This window comes from Chiloscyllium plagiosum, chromosome 5, assembly GCF_004010195.1.
Source record: "Chiloscyllium plagiosum isolate BGI_BamShark_2017 chromosome 5, ASM401019v2, whole genome shotgun sequence".
Taxonomy (NCBI): domain Eukaryota; kingdom Metazoa; phylum Chordata; class Chondrichthyes; order Orectolobiformes; family Hemiscylliidae; genus Chiloscyllium; species Chiloscyllium plagiosum.
Genome location: NC_057714.1, coordinates 106,766,789 through 106,794,184, shown reverse-complemented (window position 1 = coordinate 106,794,184; position 27,396 = coordinate 106,766,789).

Genomic DNA, 27,396 nt, shown 5'->3' with positions numbered 1-27,396 from the left:
TTGATGAAAGCCTTGCAAGGTCAACACTTTTTGTGCTCTGAGTACGAGAGACATTTAACATAAAAGCAATCGGTGGCAAAACAATACATAAATGTCAGCTAGGAAAATTGCATTACACTTCTTTTAACAGCTGGCTGCCCATTTGTACAGCTGTAGTAATTATGATGAAAAATGCTTTCTCCCAGCCATTGATTTTGACCTTTTAACCAGTGTAATTTCTACGTGCTCTACATTACTATCTCATGGTACTAAACATGTGCAAAATCATTAAAATCAATGCAGATTCAGAAGTAACTGAATGAAATTATAATTTATGTGAAGTCATGCAATATCAAAATTTGTAAGTGTGAGTATATGCTTGTGATATGAGGTTCCAAACCAACTTTGACCATGCGTATGGTCAGCTGTCTGTGTATCACCTTTTGTCGTGCAAGCATCAAATTATTCTTAGGCTTCCCATGAAGCACCTAGGATGTTATCACGATAATAGTGGCACTATGCAAATGCACGATATTGTCTTAAAGGCAAGAACTTAAACTCTTATGGAGGTTTATAAAATCATGAGGGTCATGGATAAGGTAAATAGTCAAGGTATTTTCTCTGGGTGGGGGAGTCTAGAACTAGAGGGCATAAGTTTAGGGTGAGAGAGGAAAGATATAAAAGGAACCTAAGGGGCAACTTTTTCATGCAGAGTGTGGTGAGTGTGTGGAATGGGCTTCCAGAGGAAGTATTGGAGGTTGGTACAATTGCAACACTTAAGAGGCATCTGAATGGATACATGAATAGGAAGTGTTTGGGGGGTTATGGGCTGGGTGTTGGCAGGTGGGAATGGATTGGGTTGGGATATATGGTCGGCATTAACAAGTTGGACAGAAGGGTCTGGTTCCGTGCTGTATATCTCTATGACTCTATGACTCATAGAATTATTGCTTTGATTTTAACGTGACCTGTTTGGGCTGCATTTGAATTAAGGGTTATGGGTTTATTTAATCGTGAACAGCAGAGTCTTCAAAACGTTTTCAAGTTGAGTTTTTTCATCAAGAGCCATACGTTGAATCCCAATGTATCTAATAGCAGAATTGAAATCAAACCAGTATATTGTTCATTTACAGTCTGTGACAAATCAGTTGTCAAAGTGAAAATCATTTGAACTGTCAAGAGACATTTGGATTTAACAGGGTCCCATCAGAAGTTAAACAATATGAGACAAGGGAATGCAGCCAGGCCCTGATTGCAGGGTTTCCAAGCTTCCAAGTTTCACCAGAATGAGTTTATAGAATTCCTACAGCGTGGAAACAGGCTCTTCAGCCCAACAATTGCACTCCAACCCTCCAGAGAACATAGCACCAGATGTATCCCCCTACGCTATCCAAGTCACCCTGCATTTCCCAGGGCTAATGCACCTAACCTCCACATCACTGAACACTATGGGTAATTTAGCATTGCCAATCCTCCTAATATGCTCATCTTTGGACTGTGGGAGGAAATCAAGAGCATCCGGTGGAAACCCATGTGGGCATGGGGAGAATGTATACGCACTCCAGACAGACAGTCGCCCGAAGCTGGAATTGAACCTGGATCCTTGGTACTATGAGGCAGCAGTGCTAACCACTGAACCACCATGCTGCCTAGGGGCTCAGCATGTGGGTTGGTGTGGTTTGTCAGTCTGTGCCCTTTAGACTCTGGCTGAAGCACAAACGCATTAGCAGGCATAGATTGGCATGGATGCTGCTATCATGCAGGTGGGCACCTAATGTGCAAACAATAGAAGACTAAGCAATCAGCTCTGAAATGCAGCCTGGTCCTGTCTGTGTGTTTGGTGCTGTCCTTGCAAAGAGTCCTTGTATCAGCTTTCATTGTCGTATTGATATAGATATAGATGCACTGTCAGTCAGGGGGATCCTGTATATATGTTGAGGTGGGGACAAGGACAGTGATAGGCAAAAAGCTAAGATATAAGGAGGAGTGGTGGGCAAAACAGCCTTAGAGGACTTAGTAGACATTGGGAGGGGTGGAGGGGATTTATTGGTATTGACCATCACCCTGGCATTAACCTCTCAGCATCTATCCAGCCAAGCCCTATGACCTACGGCTTTCCACACCAGGAAGATGTTCCAAGATTACATTGTTATGTTTCTCAAGTATTTGTCTTCAGGCTTTTGGGCTTGTTAATGATAAAAGAGTATTGTCCCTGAAAGATTGTGCCACTATTATAAATTATAGATCAGATCATCAGCTGCACTAAGCATGAATAAAGTTTAATTTGCACAAACAATCAGTGAATATGATGAGCTGCAATACTACTCTGACTTAGGTTAGAAAACGAAAACATTAACTTTGTTTCTCTCTTCACAGAGGCTGCCTGATTTTCTGTTCATGTCTTAGATATCCTGCTCCAGCTGTAACTTGTATTATTTAACTAGTGTGTAGAATAATTCTGACCCAAAGTTTCCAAATAAATAGCATAAGTGCATGTCCATTTATTTTACGTATTAAGCAGAGACAGCATGTAAGCGGAAGATATTCATGGATTAAAGTGTTATGACATAACAAAATACATCGAATGTTTACTCAGGTAACCCCTTAAAGGAAAAGGAAGTTTTGAGGAATTGGGCTTCTTAGCAATTTCCATTGTGGTTCAGTTGGAAGCGCTCTTGCCTTTGAATCAAAGGATGTGGGCACAGCTTGCATATTCGAGACAAATTCAACACTGATACCCCGATGCAGGACTGAGGGAGTGTTGAACTGTTCTTGGTGCCACCTCCAGATGCAATGCAGTACTGGGGGAGTGCTGAACTATTGTCAGTGCCACTTTCAGATGCAATGCAGTACTGGGGCAGTGCTGAACTATTGTCAGTGCCACTTTCAGATGCAATGCAGTACTGAGGGAGTGCTGAACTGTTGTCAGTGCGATCTTTAGATGCAATGCAGTACTGGGGGAGTGCTGAATTGTTGTCAGTGCCACCTTCAGATGCAATGCAGTACTGGGGGAGTGCTGAACTATTGTCAGTGCCACTTTCAGATGCAATGCAGTACTGAGGGAGTGCTGAACTGTTGTCAGTGCGATCTTTAGATGCAATGCAGTACTGGGGGAGTGCTGAACTATTGTCAAAGCCACCTTCAGATACAATGCAGTACTGGGGGAGAGCTGAACTGTTGTCAGTGCCACCTTCAGATGCAATGCAGTACTGAGGGAGTGCTGAACTGTTGTCAGCGCCAACTTCAGATGCAATGCAGTACTGAGGGTGTGCTGAACTGTTGTCAGCACCACCTTCAGAGGCAATGCAGTACTGAGGGAGTGCTGAACTGTTGTCAGCGCCAACTTCAGATGCAATGCAATACTGAGGGTGTGCTGAACTGTTGTCAGCGCCACATTCAGAGGCAATGCAGTACTGGGGGAGTGCTGAACTATTGTCAGTGCCACCTTCAGATGCAATGCAGTACTGGGGGTGTGCTGAACTGTTGTCGGTGCCACCTTCAGATGCAATGCAGTACTGGGGGAGAGCTGAACTATTGTCAAAGCCACCTTCAGATGCAATGCAGTACTGGGGGAGAGCTGAACTGTTGTCAGTGCAATCTTCAGATGAAATGCAGTCCTGAGGGAGTGCTGAACTGTTGTCAGCGCCACCTTCAGAGGCAATGCAGTACTGAGGGAGTGCTGAACTGTTGTCAGCGCCAACTTCAGATGAAATGCAGCCCTGAGGGAGTGCTGAACTGTTGTCAGCGCCACCTTCAGATGCAATGCAATACTGAGGGTGTGCTGAACTGTTGTCAGTGCCACCTTCAGAGGCAATGCAGTACTGGGGGAGTGCTGAACTATTGTCAGTGCCACTTTCAGATGCAATGCAGTACTGGGGGAGTGCTGAACTGTTGTCAGCGCTAACTTCAGATGCAATGCAGTACTGAGGGTGTGCTGAACTGTTGCCAGTGCCACCTTCAGATGCAATGCAGTACTGGGAGAGAGCTGAACTATTGTCAAAGCCACCTTCAGATGCAATGCAGTACTGGGGGAGTGCTGAACTGTTGTCAGTGCAATCTTCAGATGCAATGCAGTCCTGAGGGAGTGCTGAACTGTTGTCAGTGCAATCTTCAGATGCAATGCAGTACTGAGGGTGTGCTGAACTGTTGTCAGTGCCACCTTCAGAGGCAATGCAGTCCTGAGGGAGTGCTGAACTGTTGTCAGTGCAATCTTCAGATGCAATGCAGTACTGGGGGAGTGCTGAACTGTTGTCAGTGCCACCTTCAGTGGCAATGCAGTACTGAGGGAGTGCTGAACTGTTGTCAGTGCAATCTTCAGATGCAATGACGTCCTGAGGGCGTGCTGAACTGTTGTCAGTGCAATCTTCAGATGCAATGCAGTCCTGAGGGAGTGCTGAACTGTTGTCAGCGCCATCTTCAGATGCAATGCAGTACTGGGGGAGTGCTGAACTGTTGTCAGTGCCACCTTCAGAGGCAATGCAATGTGGGGGGAGTGCTGAACTGTTGTCAGTGTCACCTTCAGATGCAATGCAGTACTGAGGGAGTGCTGAACTGTTCTCGGTGCCACCTTCAGATGAAATGCAGTACTCAGTACTGAGGGAGTGCTGAACTGTTGTCAGTGCCATCTTCAGATGCAACGCATCCTGAGGTAGTACTGAACTGTTGTCAGCGCCACCTTCAGATGCAATGCAGTACTGAGGGAGTGCTGAACTGTTGTCAGTGCCATCTTCAGATGCAACGCATCCTGAGGTAGTACTGAACTGTTGTCAGCGCCACCTTCAGATGCAATGCAGTACTGGGGGAGTGCTGAACATTTGTCGATGCCACCTTCAGATGTAATGCAGTACTGGGGGAGCGCTGAACTGTTGTCAGTGCCACCTTCAGAGGCAATGCAGTACTGAGGGAGTGCTGAACTGTTGTTAGTGCCATTTTCAGATGAATGCAGTACTGAGGGAATGCTGAACTGTTGTCAGTGCCATCTTCAGATGCAATGCAGTACTGAGGAAGTGCCGAACTGTTGTTTGCGCCACCTTCAGATGCAACGCAGTACTGGGGGAGTGCTGAACTGTTGTCAGTGCCACCTTCAGATGCAATGCAGTACTGGGGGAGTGCTGAACTGTTGTCAGCGCCACCTTCAGATGCAATGCAGTACTGGGGAGTGCTGAACTGTTGTCAGTGCCACCTTCAGATGCAATGCAGTACTGAGGGAGTGCTGAACTGTTGTCATTGCCATCTTCAGATGCAATGACGTCCTGAGGGAGTGCTGAACTGTTGTCAGTGCCATCTTCAGATGCAATGCAGTACTGAGGTTGTGCTGAACTGTTGTCAGTGCCACCTTCAGATGCAATGCAGTACTGAGGGAGTGTTGAACTGTTGTCAGTGCCATCTTCAGATGCAATGCAGTACTGAGGGAGTGCTGAACTGTTCCCGGTGCCACCTTCAGATACAATGCAGTACTGAGGGCGTGTTGAACTGTTGTCAGTGCCATCTTCAGATGCAATGCAGTCCTGAGAGAGTGCTGAACTGTTGTCAGTGCCATCTTCAGATGCAAGGTTAAATTGCTATTTCATCTGCCCCTCTCAGTAAATGCATTGCTCTGGACAATATGTATTTTCTGAAAAAAAGGTCGCTTTGTCACATTGCTATCTGTAGGAGCTTCCTGTGCATAAGTTGAGCTTTGCGGGGGAGTTCTGAACTGTTGTCAGTGCCATCTTCAGATGCAATGCAGTACTGGGGGAGTGCTGAACTGTTGTCAGTGCCATCTTCAGATGCAATGCAGTACTGGGGGATCGCTGAACTGTTGTCAGTGCCACCTTCAGATGCAATGCAGTCCTGAGGGTGTGCTGAACTGTTCTCGGTGCCACCTTCAGATGCAATGAATTACTGAGGGAGTGCTGAACTGTTGTCACTGCCATCTTCAGATGCAATGCAGTACTGAGGGAGTTCTGAACTGTTGTCAGCGCCACCTTCAGATGCAATGCAGTACTGAGGGAGTGCTGAACTGTTGTCAGTGCCATTTTCAGATGAATGCAGTACTGAGGGAGTGCTGAACTGTTGTCAGTGCGATCTTCAGATGCAACACAGTACTGAGGGCGTGATGAACTGTTGTCAGTGCCATCTTGAGATGCAATGCAGTACTGAGGAAGTGCCGAACTGTTGTTTGCGCCACCTTCAGATGCAACACAGTACTGGGGGAGTGCTGAACTGTTGTCAGTGCCACCTTCAGATGCAATGCAGTACTGGGGGAGTGCTGAACTGTTGTCAGCGCCACCTTCAAATGCAAGGTTAAATTGCTATTTCATCTGCCCCTCTCAGTAAATGCATTGCTCTGGACAATATGTATTTTCTGAAAAAAAGGTCGCTTTGTCACATTGCTATCTGTAGGAGCTTCCTGTGCATATGTTGAGCTTTGCAGTTCCGTCATGACACCAGTGACTGCTTCATTGTCTGTAAAGAGCTTTGGGATCATTTGGGGTTGTGAAAGGCCAATGTGATTCCTTTCTATTTGTTCTATTGTTAAGCCTTTAGTTATGAAATGGACAGTAATGCAAGGAAAATTGAGATAGCCAGCTTTTCATGCCAAGATGCGAATCTTTGATATTTCAACAATATTCCTTGAAATAAAGGTTTGGTAAAGAGAATGGAGAATACCTCTTCAAGCCATTCAGATTGGGACCTCGCTGTGTTAAGTTGTCTGCATCGTGACCTATTTCACCTGTCCATGTGTGCAACTTGTAAAGTGCAAGCACTGCCCAAGGGTAACCAAAACAAGCGTGAAACGGGAAACATATGTTTCAAATAAATTTTGTGGGAGAAAACTATATTCCATAGTATTCAAACCTCAAACATAGAGAGGCCAGGAGTAGACATTTTTTCTAACAATTTAAGCTTTCCAATCTGTTTCTCTTCCCCACTGACTCCTGAAGACAATGATTATATTTATTACTAAACTACCCTGTGTTAAAAAAGCTATAAGTTAAGCATTCGTACCAGCTACAATGTCTCACTCCTCTATGTAACCGAAAAGCCTCCTGTAACAATGCAAAGTCATTCAGTACTGGAACTATCCCTTATTACCCACTTTTGATCTATCCATTGACATCTCCCTCGGTTCCCATTCCCTATCAATAACTCTTTTCCTCGGTCCATCCTCCTCTCCAATGCCTTCACCACCCATCTCTTGGGCTAACCTTGTTTTCATTATGAGTCTTCTCTTGACAGGCAGAAAAGATCTTTTGTTTTGCTTGTTCATGGGATGTGGGACATTGCTGGCTAGGCCAGCATTTATTTCTCATTTTTAATTGTGAAAAATCATTCATCTTGAAAGATGAAAATGAAAAGTATCAATTTTCTGGTGATTGCAAGTAAGTGCCCACAGTTAGAAGATGTACTCACAGTTGGAAGATGTGAACATGTTCTATGATCGGTTCATATAATCGTGTGAGTTAGTTTTAATATGATTAGGTAATGTAGTCATGTGTACTCATGTGGAATGTAGACTATGTGAACACTGTTGGGTAGAGATATAAATTTATAGATAGATACAGCGCAGTAAAGGCCCTCTGGCCCATTCCGGCCTGCACTGACATCACTATCACTAAAGGTGCGCTAATCCCAATTTCCTACACTTGTCCCATATCCTTGATTGTTATGATATTTGAAGTGCTCATCCAAATATTTTTTAAAGGTTGTAAAATTTCCAGACTCCACTATCTTCCCAGGCTGTGCATCCCAGATAGGAGAAAGTGAGGTCTGCAGATGTTGGAGATCAGATTCGAGACTGTGTTACCAGGAACAGGAAAATCGACGTTTCGGGCCGGAGCCCTTCTTCAAGAATGCTGTGTTTTCCAGCAACACAGTCTTGACAGTGCATCCCAGATTCCCACCACCCGCTGAGTGAAAACATTTTTTTCTCAAATCCCCTGTGAATCTCCTGCCCCTTACCCTAAAACTATATCCTCTTGTGATTGACCCCTCAACCAAGGTTTTTATGCTCTTTATTCAACCTGTCCATACCCCTCATAATCTTATACACCTCAATCAACTCCCCACTCAGTCTTCTCTGCCCTAGAGAAATCAATCCAAGCCCATCTGGTCTCTCCTTATAGCTCAACTTCACCATCCCAGGCAATATCCTAGTGAACCTCCTCTGTACCGCCTCCAGTGCTATCACATCCTTCTTGTAGTGACGTGACCAGAACTGCATGCTGTACTCCACTTGTGGCCTGACCGACACTCTGTCCAACTCCAAAATTATCTCCTTGCTCTTATATTCTGTGCCATGACCAATAAAAGCAAATATCCTATATGTCTTCTTAACTATCCTGTTCATGTGCTCTGCTGACTTCAGGAATCTGTGAATAATTACCTCACGATCCCTCTGTTAACCCAGTGCCCTGCCATTTGCTAAATACTCCCTCACCTTATCGCTTCTTCCAGAATGCATCACCTTGAACTAATCAGGGTTAAGTACCATGTGCCACTGCTCTGCCCATCTGACCAACCCATCTATATCTTCCTGTAACCTACAACCATCTTCTATTAACCACTCGACCAATGCTGGTGCCATCTGCAAATTTGCTTAGCATTCCCCCCACATTTTCATTTATATCATTTATGTATATAACAAACAATAAGGGTCCCAGTACTGTTTCTTCTGTTACACTGCTGTACACTGGCCTCCAGTCACTCAAACAGCCTCCTACCTTTGTGTCCTATTATTAAGCCATCTGATCCATCTCACCAAGTTTCCCTGAAATCCATGTGCTTTAGCCTTCTCAATCAATGTCCCATGCGTGACCTTGTCAAAAGCTTTGCTAAAATCCATATAAACTACATCAACTGAACTTCCCTCATACACATTTGATCACATTTTCAAAAAATTCTAACAAATTTGTTAGGCATGCCCTCCCTCTGACAAAGTCGTACTGCCATCCCTAACTAACCCATGCCTTTCCAACGGGGTATTAATTTGCTCCTTCAGAATTTTCTCCAACAGTTTCCCTACCACTGACATGAGAGTTACTGGTTTGTAATTTCCTGGTTAATTCCTACCACCCGTCTTCAAATTGGAACCACATTAACCATCCTCCAGTCCTCTGGCACGTCCCTTGTGGTCAGAGACGAATTAAAAATTTATGGCAGAGCCCTTGCAAGCTCCTGTCTGGCCTCCCACAGCAGCCTCATCCGGGCCAGGGGATTTATCTGTTTTTAAGCCAAACAGAGCATCCAATATTTTTCCATTTCCTATGTCAAACTGTGCAAGTTCCTCACAGTCCCTTTCCCTGAATTCCATACCTACATTCTCCTTTCTCAGAGTGAAGACTGAAGAGAAGTATTCTTTCAACACTCTCCAATATCCTGCAGCTTCACACACGGGTTGCCCCCTCGGTTCCTAATGGGTCCTACTCTCTCCCTGGTTAATCTCTTCCCTTTAATGCATTCATAAAATATTTCAGAGTCCTCTCTAATCCTGTTCCAAGTCCTTTCTCATGCCTCATTTTTGCTCTTCGAATTACTTTCTTAAGCTTCCTCCTGAGTGAATAAATGTGTCACCTTTTGATCAAAAATTATTATCTGTAGAAATAATTGATTGCAAGCTTGTTATCTCTAAAAATAGTATACAGTCATTGTTTTCACAGCAGAGATTTGAATTGTATGCCGTCTTTGATACGTACAACTCCCATGAATACATGAATAAACATTTAAACAAAAAAAAGTCTTATCTGGTCAAAAGAGGTCAAATGAAGCCATTCCTACAATATGATGTTATGTGGAACTACTGCAAATCATTTCTTTTAACAACAAAAGGACATTGCGTGATGTTTCCTTTCAAAATAACTTACAGGAAATCATGTGTTTAAAACTACTTAAATTGACAAGGTTGATAGACTGTGGAGCTAAGTTGTCTTTTCTCTAGGATGAGGGGGATTTCAAGACTAAGGGGCATATCTTAAGGTGAGAGGAGAGAGATTTTAAAAAAGACATGAGGGTCAAATCTTTTTACACAGGGGGTGGTTCGTGTGTGGAATTAGCTTCCTGAGGAAGTGGTGGATGTAGGTACAATTAGAATGATTAAAAGTTATTTGGATAATTGCATGTATAGGAAAGGTTTGGAGGAATATGGGCCAGGAGCATGTAGGTGGGACTAGTTTAGTTTGGGATGATGTTTGACATGGACTGGTTGGAGCGAAGGATCTGTTTCCATACTGTGCGACTCTACGAGACACCCTCCCCACCCAACCTATCACTTTTACCCTCCACCTGCATCCACCTTTCGCTTTCCTACCTACCTTCTTGCCAGCCTACCCCCACCTCTCAGCCCCCTTTCCTTCCACATTCTTGATGAAGGGCTTGGGCCTGAAACGTCAACTCTCCTGCTCCTCGGATACTACCTGAACTGCTGTACTTCTCCGGCACCACAATTTTCAACTCTGGCTCTCCAGCATCTGCACTCCTCACTTTCTCCTAGACGATGACTCACTTGAAGTCACATGCCTGATTTATTGCTGTCGTAAGTGTGGCTATTTGATATTTAGGACTTGAGTTGGGGTATAGCCTGTGAAGAGAGAAGTTACTAAGCTCAGCCTTCTCTACCCTATCTGAGAAACTGTTTTGAGGATCCTGTGGGGGAAGCTGAGGAATTGAAACAGTTATTGTCTTTGAAAGGATTCAGGAAGATCTCTTGCTTGAACATATTGCTTCTGAGAAGACCCAAGTGACAAGTGCAATTCCTGATGAAGGGTTTTTGCCCGAAACTTGATTTTCTTGCTCCTCGGATGTTGCCTGACCTGCTGTGCTTTTCCAGCAACACTCTAATCTTGACTCTAATCTCCAGCATCTGCAGTCCTCACTTTCACCTGACAAGTGCATTTGTCTAGCAACACACATCTGTGTGTGCAAGGTCACCAGACTGAAAGCCATCTAGAATGTTTCATATACTGATTTTGTATCCTCTGAGAATGAATAAATATTTGGCTAAAGTGTTCTTTTAGAAATTAATCTCCAGAGAGTATGTTTCTTTATTTTCAAGTGCTATTTGCGCGTGCATGTATGTTTATTTATTGTGAAAGGTCAATATTCATTCATTCATATTTTAAACTGTTATATCTTTGTCAAATAAGTTTTTTATTGCATTAATTTTACAATAAATCAATAGTTTTGTTGTTCCTTTATTAAGCCTGGTTAATGGATCTATTTATTCTGAACCTAATATTGATAAAGTGTATATCAGTAGCTAGATAAAACATTTAAATTTATGTTACGACCAGTGAAAAAGCAGGACTGGAGAGAGAGAGAGAGAGAGAGAGGCACTCCTCCAAACTTGGTCTTAAAAGATTTTGATCAGGTCAGGTCATGTACCCTCTTCTTACTGTTTGCCTTCAGGATGTGTCTTCTGATATTTTTCTATCCTACATGGTTAAATCACTCTTTAGAAGAGCCAGCACAAACGTAATGGTCAGGTATAATACCTGACGTAATGGTCAGGTATAATCAGGCCTCTGTCCTGCCAAGATTCTACAATTCCACACTAAAGGCACTCAAACTACAAGCTACTGTTGTTTTTATGACAGTGTTCTTCCAGCTGTAGCAGTTCTCTGTTCGCCCACCTGAATCAAACAACTTGTTCTTAAGTGACCTGCTGAACTAGAGACTTTCTCTTTAAAGAAGTGCTGTCATTGCCAAGCTCAGTCCCAGAATAATGAAGTTAATGGCGAGAAACAAAGGGTTGATTTGTTGGCCATTTTGCACGATGATAGGCCTAAAGCCCAGTGCCAATGTTGCAATTACAGTCACTTTTCAACAGTTCGAAAGATTGCAGATGCTGTGATTGTGAAGCAGCACAATTACATGCAATTTAGAAATCTTTCATCTTGCAAATGCTTACCTAAGAGATCAATCAAAAGGAACATCATGGCTTCATTTTCAGTGACAATTGAAAACTGTTCTGAGTGTACAGGCAAAACTGTGATTCTAATCAAACGAACATCAAAAGATATCCAAAAATAGCAGGTGTACATTTAATACTTTTTCATATATAATTAAGGCAGTGTCCTCACAGTCTAAATTGCAAATAATTAGTAATTATCAGAATGAAACTACAGAGATTTATAAAAGACAGTGAATGCTGGAAGACTTGCCTATCTCTGACAGTCCTACCACAGCACAGAACAGCATTTTCTAGCCATTAAGTAGCTGTAACTTCTCAGTATTTTCACATAGTAATTTTTTAGCATTATGTATACTTGAAATACTTGCCTACTAAGGTAACTGGAAAGGTTACAGTGACTGTGAAGATTTGGATTGTCATAAAAACTCAATAGAGTCAAAAATGTCCTATCAAGAAGGCTAGTTACCTGGCTTACAAGTGACCCCATCTTCATACCATTGTGATTGGTTCTCCATTGACCTCTGAAATGGTTGAGTAGAGTACTCAACTATGATTAGACTAATCTCAGGAGATAGTGAACAAGAGCATTTATTTCAAGATTTTCAATATGCCATGAAGGTATATTGAGGGAAAATTCAGGGATGTGGGAGGGGCCAGCATTGAGGAAGGCCAAAATAGCTCAGAGGGCTGAGTGGCCAGAGGAGAGGTGAAGCCACGGTGAGATTTCGTAACAAGGATCAGGATTGCAAAACTGAGGTTATTCCAGTGTAGGTCAGTGCAGGGGATTTCAATGTCAGTCAAGGTGTGGAGTTTCTGGCCCTGATGAGATGACAGCAGAGGTGGGACAGGGGAAAACTGAGTGTTGAGGAGTGCCAACATTTCCACCTGCCACCATTTTAGGAACATCCTTCCTGCATTTACCCCATCTAGTCCTGTTAGAATTTGATCGCTTTACATAGAACATAGAACATAGAACATTACAGAGCAGTACAGGCCCTTTGCCCCTCGATGTTGCGCCGCCCTGTCATACTAATCTGAAGCCCATCCCACCTACACTATTCCATGTACGTCCATATGCCTGTCCAATGACGACTTAAATGCACTTAAAATTGGTGAATCTAGTATCGTTGCAGGCAAAGCATTCCATACCCTTACTACTCTCTGAGTAAAGAAACTACCTCTGACATCTGTCTTATACCTATCTCCCCTCACTTTAAAGTTGTGTTCCCTCATGTTTGCCGTCCCCATACTTGGAAGAAGGCTCTCCCTGTCCACCCTATCTAACCCCTCGTGTTTGCTGTCCCCATACTTGGAAAAAGGCTCTCCCTGTCCACCCTATCTAACCCTTCGTGTTTGCCCTCCCCATACCTTGGAAAAAGGCTCTCCCTGTCCACCTATCTAACCCCTCGTATTTGCCGTCCCCATTTTTGGAAAAAGGCTCTCCCTGTCCACCCTATCTAACCCCTCATATTTGCCATCCCCATACCTTGGAAAAAGGCTCTCCCTGTCCACCCTTTCTATGAAATCCTCTCATATTCTTTTAAACTCTTGTGAATACAATCCCAAGATCCAGTCTCGCTTCCTCTCTCTGACCTGCCCGCCCAGGAATCAGTCTGATAAACCTTTGCTGCACTCGCTCCATTGCCAGGACATCCTTCCTCAGATAAAGAGACCAAAGTTGAACACATTGGGGTTTGGGTTTGACCCCAGAATTGAACCCAATTCCCATTTTGCATGGAAAATCTGATTCTGACTGAGTAAAAACAGTTTGGAAAACTTGGACAAACTGAAAGATTTGGAAGGGTATTATGCAAAAGGGTTTTTGATTCTACCATAACAATGGAAATATATCACCCTTCCTTCAGTGTCAATGGGTCAAAATCCTAGAATTCCCTCTCTAGTGTCATTGTAGGTCAATCTACAGCATATGGTTCAAGAAGGCATGTCAATGCCAATTTCTCGAGGGCATCTAAGGATGGGGCAATACATGCTGACCCAGCAAGTGATGCCCATGTGCCATTAGCGAATAAAAAAATGAAATCTTACCCAACCACTAAAAACATGTGGAGGTACACTTGTCCCTGATAGTAAATGTAGGGGTGACCATTCCACAAAACCATGTAGAGATGAAATCCCATCTTCACATTGAGATACCCTCCATTGTGTTGTGTAGCACTATCATGGTACTAAATTGGATGGATTTTCAACAGATCTAGCAACTCAAGATTGGGCATTAATGACGTACTGTTGACTGTCAGCAGCAGCAGAATTGGATTCCAACACAATCTGCAACCTCCGAATCCAGCCATTGCCATCAACCCTGGTTCAATGAAGTATGCAAAAGGGCATGCCAAGAGCAGCACCAAGGGCATGCCTAAAAATGAGGTGCCATCTTTGTGAGACAACAATAAACGACTACTCGCATGCCAAACAGCGAAGCAGCATTCATTAGGACTAAGTGATTCCGCAACCAACAGATCAGATCTAAGCTCCGCAGACCTGCCATAACCACTCATGAATGGTGGTAGACAATTAACTGAATATTGGAGGATGAAGCTCCACAAATAACCCCATCGTCAATGAAGGGGCAACCCAATACAACAGAATATAGGAAAGAACGGAGGTATTTGCAGCAATCTTCAGCCAGAACCACCAGGTGGGTGATCCATCTCGACATCCTCCAGAGATCCTGAGCATCCCAGATCCCACTCTTTAACAAATCCAATTCACTCCCGATGGCAGATTTTCCTTGCTGAAGGAGCTTAATAAACCAGGTGGGTTTCATTCAACAACCAATGAGATTTGCAGGACACCTTTACCGAGACTACTTATCAATAGAATCCCTGCCGTGGAAGGAGGCCATTCGGCCTAATGGGTCCTCACCAACCTTCCGAAGAGCAGCCCCCCAGAACTCCGCCCCCCCCCCTCCCCCATTCATATAACCCTTTATTTCCCATGAATAACCCACCAAGCCTACACATCCCTGGACACTATGGGAATTTAACATGGCCAATCAACCTGACCTGCACATCTTTGGACTGTGGGGGGAATCTGGAACACTCAGAGGAAATCCACGCAGACACGAGGAGAATGTGCAAACTCCACACAGACAGTTGCCTGAGGCTGGAATTGAACCCGTGTCCCTGGCGCTGTGAGGTAGCAATGCAAACCATTAATATTCCATACTGATTGAATTTCAATTCCAACAGCTGCCCTGGTGAGATTTGTATGCATGTCTCCAGAATACTTAGTCTGGGCCTCTGGATTACCACTCCAGTCACATTGTCACCATTCCCCAGGTCAAATAATCTTAGATTTTGCAAAACCTGGCCCTTTGATCACACTGTGAGCTAAATGTCAGTGCTTACTTTAAATCTACTAACACGCCTATTCATCCAATAGGAAAGAAAAACGTTTGAATCCAATGCATTAACCATATGTGGGTTAACATCCTTGAGTATAATTTCAAGGTCTGTGCTCTCCCAATATATTAGCTAACTTAACTGAGTTTCAAACCAGTCATTACAAACTGAAAATGCGATCTGATCTGAAAGTAATTTAAGATAAATAAATAGTTTCTGTTTGGATGCAGATCTTGTCCACTGGAGCCTGAATTTTTGTGAAGACAAAGACCTTCATTGTTGCAGAAGTAGTGTTGGAGGCCCAAATCCTGCCACCAAGTAAAGCATCTACTATTTTTGTGATGTGGGGCAAGAAAGGAGGCAGATTCCAACTTGCACACTCAAAAAGGCAAACACAAGGGTTACAGGAGAAAGTCTGAAGCTGCTGGAGCAGAAGGAGGGTATCCTTTTCTAGAGGTATTGCACTGCTTTAGTTACGGCCCTGGAACACATTTTTGGGAGGTCATGTGCCCTTTGGGACAGTTTACATGCCTTCTGGAGCTGTCAATAGGAGCTGTCAAGACATTTACAACTCCTGTATGTCAAATATTTTAAAACAGTCTGCAGTATTAAAAATCAATAGTTGCTATTTTGCTGTCTGTTGAAGCAAGACTGAGGAACATAATTACAGGATTAGAGCTCCATGACTAACTTCACAATCTTTCATTATCAAAGTGGGGTCCCTGTGTGTGTTCACAGTTTGCTTGGCAGTTCCATGTGGTTAAAATCTCTTTGAAGTGGGACTGTGAATTCCATTTTTTGAAAAAAAGTAAGGTGATTAAAGGAATCTAAACACGGTGAATTATTTTGTTTTATTAATTAGGTGTTCAATTTGAAATAGTAAAGTTGTCAAGAGGCACTCAAGAATTTTATTTTTTTTAACATGGATCTGGAGTCTGTCCATAAGAAGTAAAAAGTAAAATCACCATAGCCCTGCCAGAGCATAGGGCTGTTCTCATTGAAGAGAGATGTACAGCACAGAAACAGACACTTTAGTCTGTGCTAGTTCAACCTGAAGGTCCCGCACCTGAGGTGAAGGGAGAGGTTGAGAAGGAGAATCCTTCATGGTAACATCAGCTGGAAGTGTACTCATGCTGTTTGCATTTCTCAGCAAACTTCCAGCGAGCTGAGTTATGATTAGTTCACATGGTAGGTGTAAGGGCAAACCTCTGTGAGGATCGCCACCTTGTGGTGTTGGAGAGGCTTGTGTGTACCGAGAGCTAAACCGATGGAGTATCAGGGTCGCCCATGACGGAAAGATTAGATTAGATTCCCTACAGTGTGGATGTGGCTACAAACTGGAATCCTTTGGAGAAACGTCTTCTAGCAGGGAGCAATACACCGTAGAAACAATCTCCATTGCTCCAAAGAACAGAAGACACTCCTGTGCAAGGAGTGACAGAACATCGGGAAGGCCCAATTATTAACATCTCTGACTGCCATTACCACCCGCCAATGCCTACACTGCAATAAAATCCATGGATCCCTGACTGGAATCTTCAAGCATCTATAGAACCACACATAGATACCCCTGTGGAAGACAATCATACTCAACCCGAGTAATCGCCAACAATGATAATGATAAAGTCAGAACTCACGTGACACCAGGTTATAGTCCAACAGGTCTATTTGAAATCACAACCTTTCAAAGTGCTGCTTCTTAGTGAGGTGACTTCTGTCCTGGCTCTGCGTGCCTGGTATCATAGAATCCCTACAGTGTGGAAGCAGAAAATCTAACCCATTGAGTCCACATCGACCCATTAAAGTGCATCCGAGGCAAACCCACCTGAACTACCCTCTCCTTGTTACCCGGCAATGACCATGGCTAATCCACCCAGCCTGCACATTCCTGGACTGTGGGAGGAAACTGAAGCACCCAGAGAAAACCCAGGCAGACACTGAGGGAATGTGCAACTCCACACTGACAGTCGCCCGAAGCTGGAATCAAACCCGGGTTCCTGGTGCTGTGAGGCAGCACGACCGTGGCACTGATCTAAAAGTTTCTTAAATGTTGAGAGGTTTCTGCCGCTACCACCCTTACAGTCAATAAGTTCCAAAGTCCCACCACCCTTCAGATGTAGTGGTGTTGTATAAATGTGTACACGTGTCCATGTCTGCAGACATGTGTGTGTACATGTGTGTGTATACACATATTTATGTGTGTGTTAGTGTGTGTAACTATGTGTGTACATGACTGTGTGTGTGTGTACGTGTTTGCGTTGCAGTTGCATGTCTTTGCATCTTTATATATTTCTGAATAGATGTGCCTGTTCATGTTTTTTGTATGTATGTGCCCGTGTCTCTGTATATTAGACCATTTTTGTGTGTGCCTGTTTAACTGTTGTGTGTGTGCACATTTGTGTGGATAATGCTAGGGTCTCAGCTATTTACAAACTGCATTAGTAACTTGGATGAAGAGACAGAGAGTGATGTATCTACGTTTGCTGTCAATACAAATGTAGGTGCCAAGATAAGCTGTGGGGTGGACAAAGAGTGGCTGCAAAGAAATATCAACAGGTTAAGTGAGTGGGCAACAAGATAGCAGATAGAGTTTGTGAAGAGAACTTGAGGGCCAAATGGCCTGCCTCTGCACTGTAGTGATTCTATGATTCGAGATATATACTTGCAATACTCGGGAACAAGTCTATGGGCCAAGTGCTGGGAAATGGGATGAGAATGGTTAAGTGATTGTTTATGATCAGTGCAAACTCGATGGTCCGAAGAATCTTTTTCTGTGCTGTAGATCTCTATGATTCTATGACACCCACATGCTCAGCTGCACACAGATATAACCGTGCATATGCTCAACCACGCAGACAGCTGGTCACTTCAGCCAAACAAGCATGCATACACGTACATACAAACACACACACACATACAAGCACGCGCACACACACATTATACAAACACAGACACACATGCGTGCACGCACATACACACACTCACACACACACACACAGACCTACACGTGCAGACTCCTATGTAACACAGGTGCATGCACACACGTGCATAAAAAAAGAGTATCAATCTCAAAATAAAGTCATAGGACAGGACAAATTTATAGCCATCCTGCCCGTGCCTGCTAAGGGAAGCCCCACAGGACTGAATGCAGCTGATGCCCTGAGCTGTCAGTTTACGGATTGTGTTTTATTATATGGCAGTTGAGCTATAAAATGGGCTCACCCCAAAACAGGAGTGAGGACTGTGACACACAGTTAACTGGCATCATGTGAGTGGATTGCAGGCACTAAGCCAACTTTGCACTAATTATAGTGATTCAAACACACAGCCAGCACTTCCTCCACTGTCTGTAGGCTGCACACATCAGCAGCCAGCTGACTGCACTACTTAAAGTTCACTTACACTACTTGAAGGGGAGGGGAGGTGCCGTATGTCTGTTGAAAATGCTGTGAGTCATTCTGCAACTGGATCTGGGGCTGGAATCATGACAGAAAGCCTGTTCTTAAAACTTCAGATCTTGCAGTGAATGGACTGATTGTTTACTAATGGCTCTTTTGCAGGATCCCAAATCTCAAATCATGGACTTTCCAGTCTCCAGGCAGTAAACATTATTACTCCCTGCCTCTCCCTATCACCAATTTTACAATCATCAATTAAAACCTTTTTATTACATCTGAGGGGTACAAATCGCTCATCCCCAGCTGTGATCTGATTTGTCCTCCTACCAAACTTGGCTGAACAAGGGGGAGACCTAACCGAGACTCTGGAAATGATGAAGAGACCTGAATGTGGGAGATAAAGTGAAGATGTTTCTAAGTCAAAGCTAAGGGCCACAATATTAGATAGTTACCTGGAAAGCTAATGGTGAACACAGGAGAAATTCTCTCACCTAGAGAATTGCTAAGTACAGCAAGGAGTAGTTGATGCGAATAAGATTCATTCATTTAGGGGAGGTGCTTAACCACATGAAAAGTGAGAGGCATAAAGAGACTTTCAGGTGGGTGTTGATGAAATAAGCTGGGAGTAGGCTTGTGCAAAGAATAAAGACCAGCATGGACTAAACATCTTCTGTGATGTGAACTCCACATCTTGAAATTTTATGTGTCATGGTTTTTCCCCAAACTACTCACATGCTGCTGACTCCAGAAATCGGTCTCCTTGTAGATATTCTTCCCCTTATTGACCTGTTCAGAGATGTTATTGCATATCTCTGTAGGATGTGGGAATCAAACTCAATCTCCTGGCTCAGAGGTAAGGACACTACCAATGCAACACAGTTGTATCAGTCTCCTTGTATATTTGCAGCTGCCTGCTCAGATCCCGTTATAGACAATGCCTTCCATTCATAGTGAACATACTCTTTCTGCCTTCGCAGTCACAATAGCAAAATACCTCTTGTCACCACAGGGTGGCAGTACCTGGTGGCCTTCACTCTTTTCTCAGTTTGTGCATGACCCAGGAACATTACCTCTTTCAGATATGAATCCTCCAATGACAGCTGCAGAAGACCCATTGGTGATTTCAACCTTTTGAGGTGTGCTCACCACACTTCAGCCAGGTGGAGCTCATTGCCACAGAATGGAGGCCATGTCTTCGAAGTGTATTTAAGACAGAGGTCAAGAGGATCTTGATTATTAAGGGGATCAAGACTTAAAGGGAGAAGGCAGGAGAATGGGGTTAAGAAATATATCAACCATGATCATTTGGGGAAGCAGGCTTGATGTGCTGAATGGCCTTATTCTGCTCCAATATCTTCTGGTCTACTGGTAGTTCCTGTATATTTTGGAACTCAGTTCTTTTAACAGCTAAAAGAAAGCCAGCAATTTTCTCTTGATTTCTTCCAGCTTCTAATTGTCTTTACAGCAATTTAACATCTAATTGAGCTCTGGAAGGCTGCACAATCAAATTGTCTTGTCTCCAGGTAAACACAGCGGTCGTCACATATTTTTCTATTGCAGCTATAAAATGGGAATCATTTTAGCCTTGACTGTTTGTGTCCTGGTGAAGTGAACTGTCTTCCTGCTGATCTTTTATGCAATGTAGATTAGTCGGGTGGGAGGGGAGGGAGTGGGGGAGATCGGGGGTGGATTTATTCCAGTTATATACTTCACAGAATCACAGGACCATTGAATGTTCACAGGGCTGGGGTGGGGGAGTCCAGAACTAGAGGGCATAGGTTTAGGGTGAGAGGGGAAAGATATAAAAGAGACCTAAGGGGCAACGTTTTCACACGGAGGGTATGGAATGAGCTGCCAGAGGAAGTGGTGGAGACAGGTACAATTGCAACATTTAAAAGGCATTTGGATGAGTATATGAATAGGAAGGGTTTGGAGGGATATGAGCCGGGTGCGAGCAGGTGGGACTAGATTGGGTTGGGATATCTGGCCGGCATGGTTGGACTGAAGGGTCTCTTTCCGTGCTGTACATCTCTATGACTCTATGACTGAAGGACACCATTCAGCCGGACCTGTTTGTGCCGGACCTACAAATGAACACTTCACTTGATGCCATTCTGCTGCCTTCTCAACTTAACTGTTTCCAAATAACCATCCATGGTGGCTCAGTGGTTAGCACTGCAGTCTCACAGCACCAGAACTGGGTTCAATTCTAACCTCAGGCAACTATGTGGAGTTTGCACATTCTCCCCGTGTCTGTGTGGGTTTCCTCTGGGCGTTCTGGTTTCCTCCCACAGTCTAAAGACGTGCAGGCCAGGTGAATTGGCCATGCTCAATTGCCCGTAGTGTTCAGGGATGTGTAGGTTAGATGCATTAGTCAGAGATAAATGTTGAGTAATAGGGTAGGAAAATGGTTCTGGGTGGGTTACTCTTTGGAGGGTCGGTGTGGACCTATTGGGTCAAATGGTCTGTTTCCACACTGTAGGGATTCTATGATAACAGTCTAATCCCATTTTGAATGCCTGGATTGAAACTGCCTCTGCCCCACCCCCGCTCAGTGTTTTCCAGACCATATCCACATGTTGTGGGAAAAGTCTTTCCCTTGTATCATTTTTATTTGTTTTACTAATCGGTGCCATCTCATTCTCAATCCTGTCACAAGTGGGAACATTTTCTCCCTATTTTATTCTACCCAAATCTCTGGTGATGGTTTTTACACTGTAATTTATTTAAAAATGTATTTATTTGCAGGTTCTGGGCTTCACTAGCCAGATCAGCATTTATTGCCCATCCCTAAATGCCCAGAGGGCAGTTAAGAGTCAACCACATTGCTGTGGGTTTGGAGTCACATGTAGATCAGACCAGGTCGGGACGGCAATTCTTTCTCAAAAAGGCATTACAGAGCAAGATGAGTTTTCCCAAAAATTGATAATGGTTTCATGGTCATCGTTAGACTCTTAATTCCAAATTTTTTTAAAAAATGAATTCAAATTCCACCATCTGCCATGTCATGGTTCAAGCCCAGGTCCCCAGGATATGGCCTGCGTCTCTGAATTAGCATTCGAGCAATGAATCCTCTCTGTCATCACTGTTGCCTGTCCTCGAATCCCTCTTCTTTATGGGGTAGTCTGTAAACCTCCTGCTGCAGGTGGGAATGGGGAATTCATATTCCTGAAAATGCTGAGGTGTGATTTAATACCCTGTTCCTGAGATGGCACTGCAGATGGTGGAATTTGAATTCAGTATAATTCTGGAATTAAGAGTCTGATGATAACCATGAGCATGGTGGCTAAGTGGTTAGCACGGCTGCCTCACAGCCCCAGGAACCGAGGTTCAATTCCACCTTGGGTGACTGTGTGGGATTTGCACATTCTCCCCGTGTCTGCGTAGGTTTCCTCCTATAATCCAAAGCTGTGCAGGTCAGGTGAATTGGCCATGCAAAATTCCCCATATTGTTAGTCAGGGCTAAATGTAGGGGAATAGATCTGGGTGGGTTGATCTTCTGAGGGTTGGCATGGACTTGTTGGGCTGAAGGGCCAGTTTCCATACTGTAGGAAATCTAAAAAAAAAATCCATTGTCAATTGGCAGAAAAACCCCTCTGGTTCATTAATGTCCTTTAGGGAAGGAAACTGCCATCCTTACCTGCTGTGGTCTACACATGACTCTGAACCCAGGGCATCGTGGTTGACTCTTCACTGTCCTCTGGGCCATAAGGAATGGGTAATAAATGCTGGCCTAGCCAGTGACACCCTCATCCCATGAATGAATAATAAAAAAGAAATCTGTTTCTGTAGCAACCTTGCTTCAGGCCAGTCGTGAGGGATTAGACTTTTGAATATGGAGATGAAGACTCGCTATCCACTTTAGGACCTTTTCTGGATGGGATGCACATTGAACTGTGGTCTGGAGTCACATGTAGATCAGACCAGGTCAGGGTGGCCAATTCTTTCTCAGAACGCTGCTCCTTCATCAGAGAAAGTGGCGTCACCTGATGAAGAGGCAGTGCTTCGAAAGCTTGTGATTTCAAATAAACCTGTTGAGCTATAACCTGGTGTCATGCGACTTCTAACTTTGTCCCCCCAAATCTAACACCGGCATCTCCACATGATGGAGAAAAAGCAGGAAAGTGGACACGAGGGATATCTGATCAATCATGAACTTAGTGAAATGTGGAGCAGGCTTGAGGGGCCGAATGGCCTACTGTTGTTCTTTTTTTTAAATGGACTTATGTCTTAAGACAACCCATGAGCACTACTACAGGTATTAGGCTAATGACATCATATTGGCCTTTAAACGGAAGGTGCATTTTTTGTGTCAAACAACCTGGACACAACTGAAATAATTTAATGCACTTAAACCCTACAGAGAGAGAAATTTGTCATTACATTATGCCTAAAGCAAGATTTAAGGATTGGGAAACTGAAGTGTATGTCATAGTAGCTGGAGACATTTGTTCTAGTGACCTTGACCTGATATCCCCTTAACCTGCCAACCGTTCCAAGCTTTGGAGATAAATCACTGGTGGATGCAACGAGAGACAATCTAACATACATCAGTTTCGTTATAATTATAAAATGATGTGCCCTTTATAGAAACAAGTTAGGGCATTGTATTGATCTAGCAGTTTGTAAAACAACAGAAAGTGCAGAAACGGTGTTAAAAAGCAAGCTCCTCAACATAATTACAAGACCAATCTGAGCTGCAGTCTGTATTTGGCTGGAGTTGCCACAGTTTGATCTCTGCATAGCTGGCTACAATATCATAGAAGCACAAACCTGATGTAGCACAGGAGAAGCCATTCACTGCTTTATAATTATGTCAGGTCTTAGAGGGAAAGCTATTCATGTGCTTCTTTCCACATCATTCAGTAATTTTGATTTTGAAGTCTTTAAAATGGGAGAGCACAAAGACAGGACCCCCCCCACCATTTTAAACAGGTCTGTTGATCAGGAACAGGGCCGGCATGGGCTGGATACACCTATTTTAAGAAACCTGTCATAGAAACTCGAGCTGAATCTGTCCCGCAGCCGCCAGTTCAAAACTGAGTCTGGGGAGGATAAAGATTCACAAAGGTATGTGTGTAAAATTGGAAGGGTACAGGGATGTGGAAGGGGTAGTGTTAAATTATAAAGATATATGTAGCACAAATTAGTGTTGAAATTTAGAATGTCGAGGATGATTTGATTAATGCTTTTTAAGTATTAAGGAGAGCAAACATTGTAGATTAGGGAGAAACAATTTACTTCAGTTAAGGTGACTAGGACTAGCAGGTATTTTCTAAAATCGAGAGCCAAACCATTCAGAAGTAAAATCAGGAAGTACTTCAGCACAGAAAGGGCCATGAAATTTTAGAACTCTCTTCCATAAATGACAATTGATGCTACAATCAGTTATTATTTTTTTATCAGAGATTGTTGATTTCTTTTTTGTAAACCTGGGTTTTAAGACATTTGGAGCAAAGTCCAGCCATGATCTTATTGAATAGTGGCACACGGACTGAAAGACCTAAATGTCTCATTCCGATTCCTATGTTCCCTCTGTCAATCAAATTCACTAGCTCGGAACCCAGAAAGAATATCAAATGAGGGTTTATTGCCTGTAAGTTTATAATTTGAGTAATCCTTTATAATTTTAATGAATTGGATAATTGTATGAGATTAATACATGTAACATGAGTCATGTGCAGGCCAGACCAGGTAAGAACAGCAGATTTCCTTTGCTGAAAGATATTTGTGAACCAGATGTGTGTTTATGACAATTGGCAATGGTTACGTGATCACCATTAAGCTAGCTTTTCATTCCAGATTTTTACTGAATTCAAATTTCACCATCTCCCATGGTGTGACTCGAACCCTTGTCCCCAGAGTATTAGCCTATGGTTTAAAATACAAATACAAAATATTCAAATATAAAACAACTATACATTTGACTTTAAACAGCAGTACAGTGACTCATACAATAAGGTTATTTGTGCCTTAATATTACTGTGCATGTGATTGCACTTGTGTTTCTATTTAAGGAAGCAGGCAACATGAAGGGAGATCCTTTTGTGAAGCTTCTCTGTATTAGTTACTTTTGAAAGGCTCAGCTGTAAGAGTGCTTCTCTTATGGTGGCTTAGTTCAGGTTTCTGCTGAAATGACTCTGACTCTGTCATACAACTGCTGTGTTCATTACTGTTCAGTGTCATCCCTCCATTTCCCACTTTCCTCGGCAAGTGCTCCAACATCACTCAAGAAGATTGACACCATCCGGGACAAAAAAGCCAGCTTGATTGTCATGCCACGCATTCACAGAAGACACATGCCACTAGGTTATAGTCCAACACGCCGAAGTCTGTCAAAGAAGCCCAGCGCTCTGAAAGCTTGTGATTTCAAATAAACCTATTGGACTATAACCTGATATTATGTGACTTCTGACTTTGTCCACCTCAGTTCCTCCCTGTCATTAATCTTTTATCCCCTCCACAGCCAATGCATAATGTCAGTAATGAGTACCATTTATAAGATGTACAGAAACAACTGCCAATACTGCTCAGAAACAATCTTGATCACCAATGACTATGTATATTTAGAACCATAGAATTCCTATAGAGTGGAAGCAGGTCATTCGGCCCATTGAGTGCAAACTGACTCTCCTAAGGGCATTCCACCCAGACCGACTCCATGATCCTATCCTTGTGAACTCACATTTCCCATGACTAACCCACCTAGCCTGAACACTGCAGGGAACTTAGCCTGGCCAATCCACCTAACCTGCACATGTTTGGACTGTGGGAGGAAACCAAAGCACCTGGAGGAAACCCACACAGACACAGGGAGAATGTGCAAACTCCACACAGATAGTCGTCCGAGGCTGGAATTGAACCTATGTCTCTGGCAATGTGAGGCAGCAGTGCTAACCACTGAGCCACTGTGCCACTCTTAGAAAGGCAAGGGCAGTAGATACTTGGAAAACCACTCCCTGCATGCTCCCATCTGAGCTACTCACTATCCTGACTTGGAAATATATCACCGTTCCTTCACTGTCATTGGGTCAAAATCCTGCAATTCCCAAACCCAATGGTGCTGTATGTGTTCTACACCCCAAGGACTGTGGTGGTTCAAGAAGGCAGCTCATCAGCACATTCCCAAGGGTAATTAGGGATCAGCAAAATGTTAACCTTCCAGTTATACCCACATCCCATGAGCAATAGAATCATAATTAAAATAAATGGAATAGATATGTGCATATTATTCACAACGCACATCACTAAGTAGCTACATGAGAAGACAGTAATGGAGTTGTTGACTAATTGCAGCAGGGCAGGCAATGTTTAAATATACACTGGGGAAAATCTTTCTTTATAGTTTATTATGTCAGGAAATGGTGGACAATGTGGTTTCTTTGGTAAGGATGTCTATGTAAAGAATGAGGCTTTCTCCGCTAAACGAAAAGCAGGTTAGATCAATAAGTAATGAACACTGGGCAATGAGCAGATGGTACCTGACATTGTTCGGGAGGAGCACCTGTTTTCAATAAATACTTTGCCTAGTATTTAATTCCTGTCTTACCTCAGTAAATAATTTTGCTTACAGTCTTGGGTAACAGAACAATACGTGACACAAGCTGTGGAGTGCAATTTGCATCCGTTTGGATAGTGTTTAGGGTAAAGCTACTTTATAAATAAAGCCAGTGGTGAAAGTTAGCTGGACCTTGGACTTTATTTTATTGTGGGATGTGGGTGTCACTGGCTGGGCCAGCATTTATTGCCTGTCCCTAGTTGCCCTTGAGAAGGTGGTGGTGAGCTGCCTTCATGAACCGCTGCAGTCTACCTGTTGTGGGTTGACCCACAATGCCTTTAGGGAGGGAATTCCAGGATTTATTTTGACCAGAAATTACAGAAATTGGAGCAAAGGATGGGCTTCCTGAAGCTCCAATTGGTCTGTGAAATAAATAGACCATTGAAGGACTTTGAAATATGCGCACTTCAATAAGCAATCGGCCTCATGAGCTCAAATATTTTGAATCCTCTTAATGAACATTTGTGAGCAAAGTTAGAGCCCTTGGAAAAGAATGGAACTGTGGCAACATAAATACAAAACTAGCTGAGAGAAAGACAATAGACAATAGACAATAGGTGCAGGAGTAGGCCATTCAGCCCTTCGAGCCTGCACTGCCATTCAATATAATCATGGCTGATCATTCCTAATCAGTATCCTGTTCCTGCCTTATCTCCATAACTCTTGATTCCACTATCTTTGAGAGCTCTATCCAACTCCTTCTTAAATGAATCCAGAGACTGGGCCTCCACTGCCCTCTGGGGCAGAGCATTCCACACACCCACCACTCTCTGGGTGAAGAAGTTTCTCCTCATCTCTGTCCTAAATGGTCTACCCCGTATTTTTAAGCTCTGTCCTCTGATTCGGCACTCACCCATCAGTGGAAATATGTTTCCTACTGCCAGAGTGTCCAATCCTTTCACAATCTTATACATCTCAATCAGATCCCTCTCAGTCTTCGAAACTCAAGGGTATACAAGCCCAGACGCTTCAGTCTTTCAGTGTAAGGTAATCCTGCCATTCCAGGAATTGACCTCGTGAATCTACGCTGCACTCCCTCAATAGCCAGAATGTCTTTCCTCAAATTTGGAGACCAGAACTGCACACAGTACTCCAGGTGTGGACTCACCAGGGCCCTGTACAGCTGCAGAAGAACCTCTTTCCTTCTATTCTCAATCCCTCTCGTTATGAAGGCCAGCATGCTATTAGCCTTCTTCACTACCTGATGTA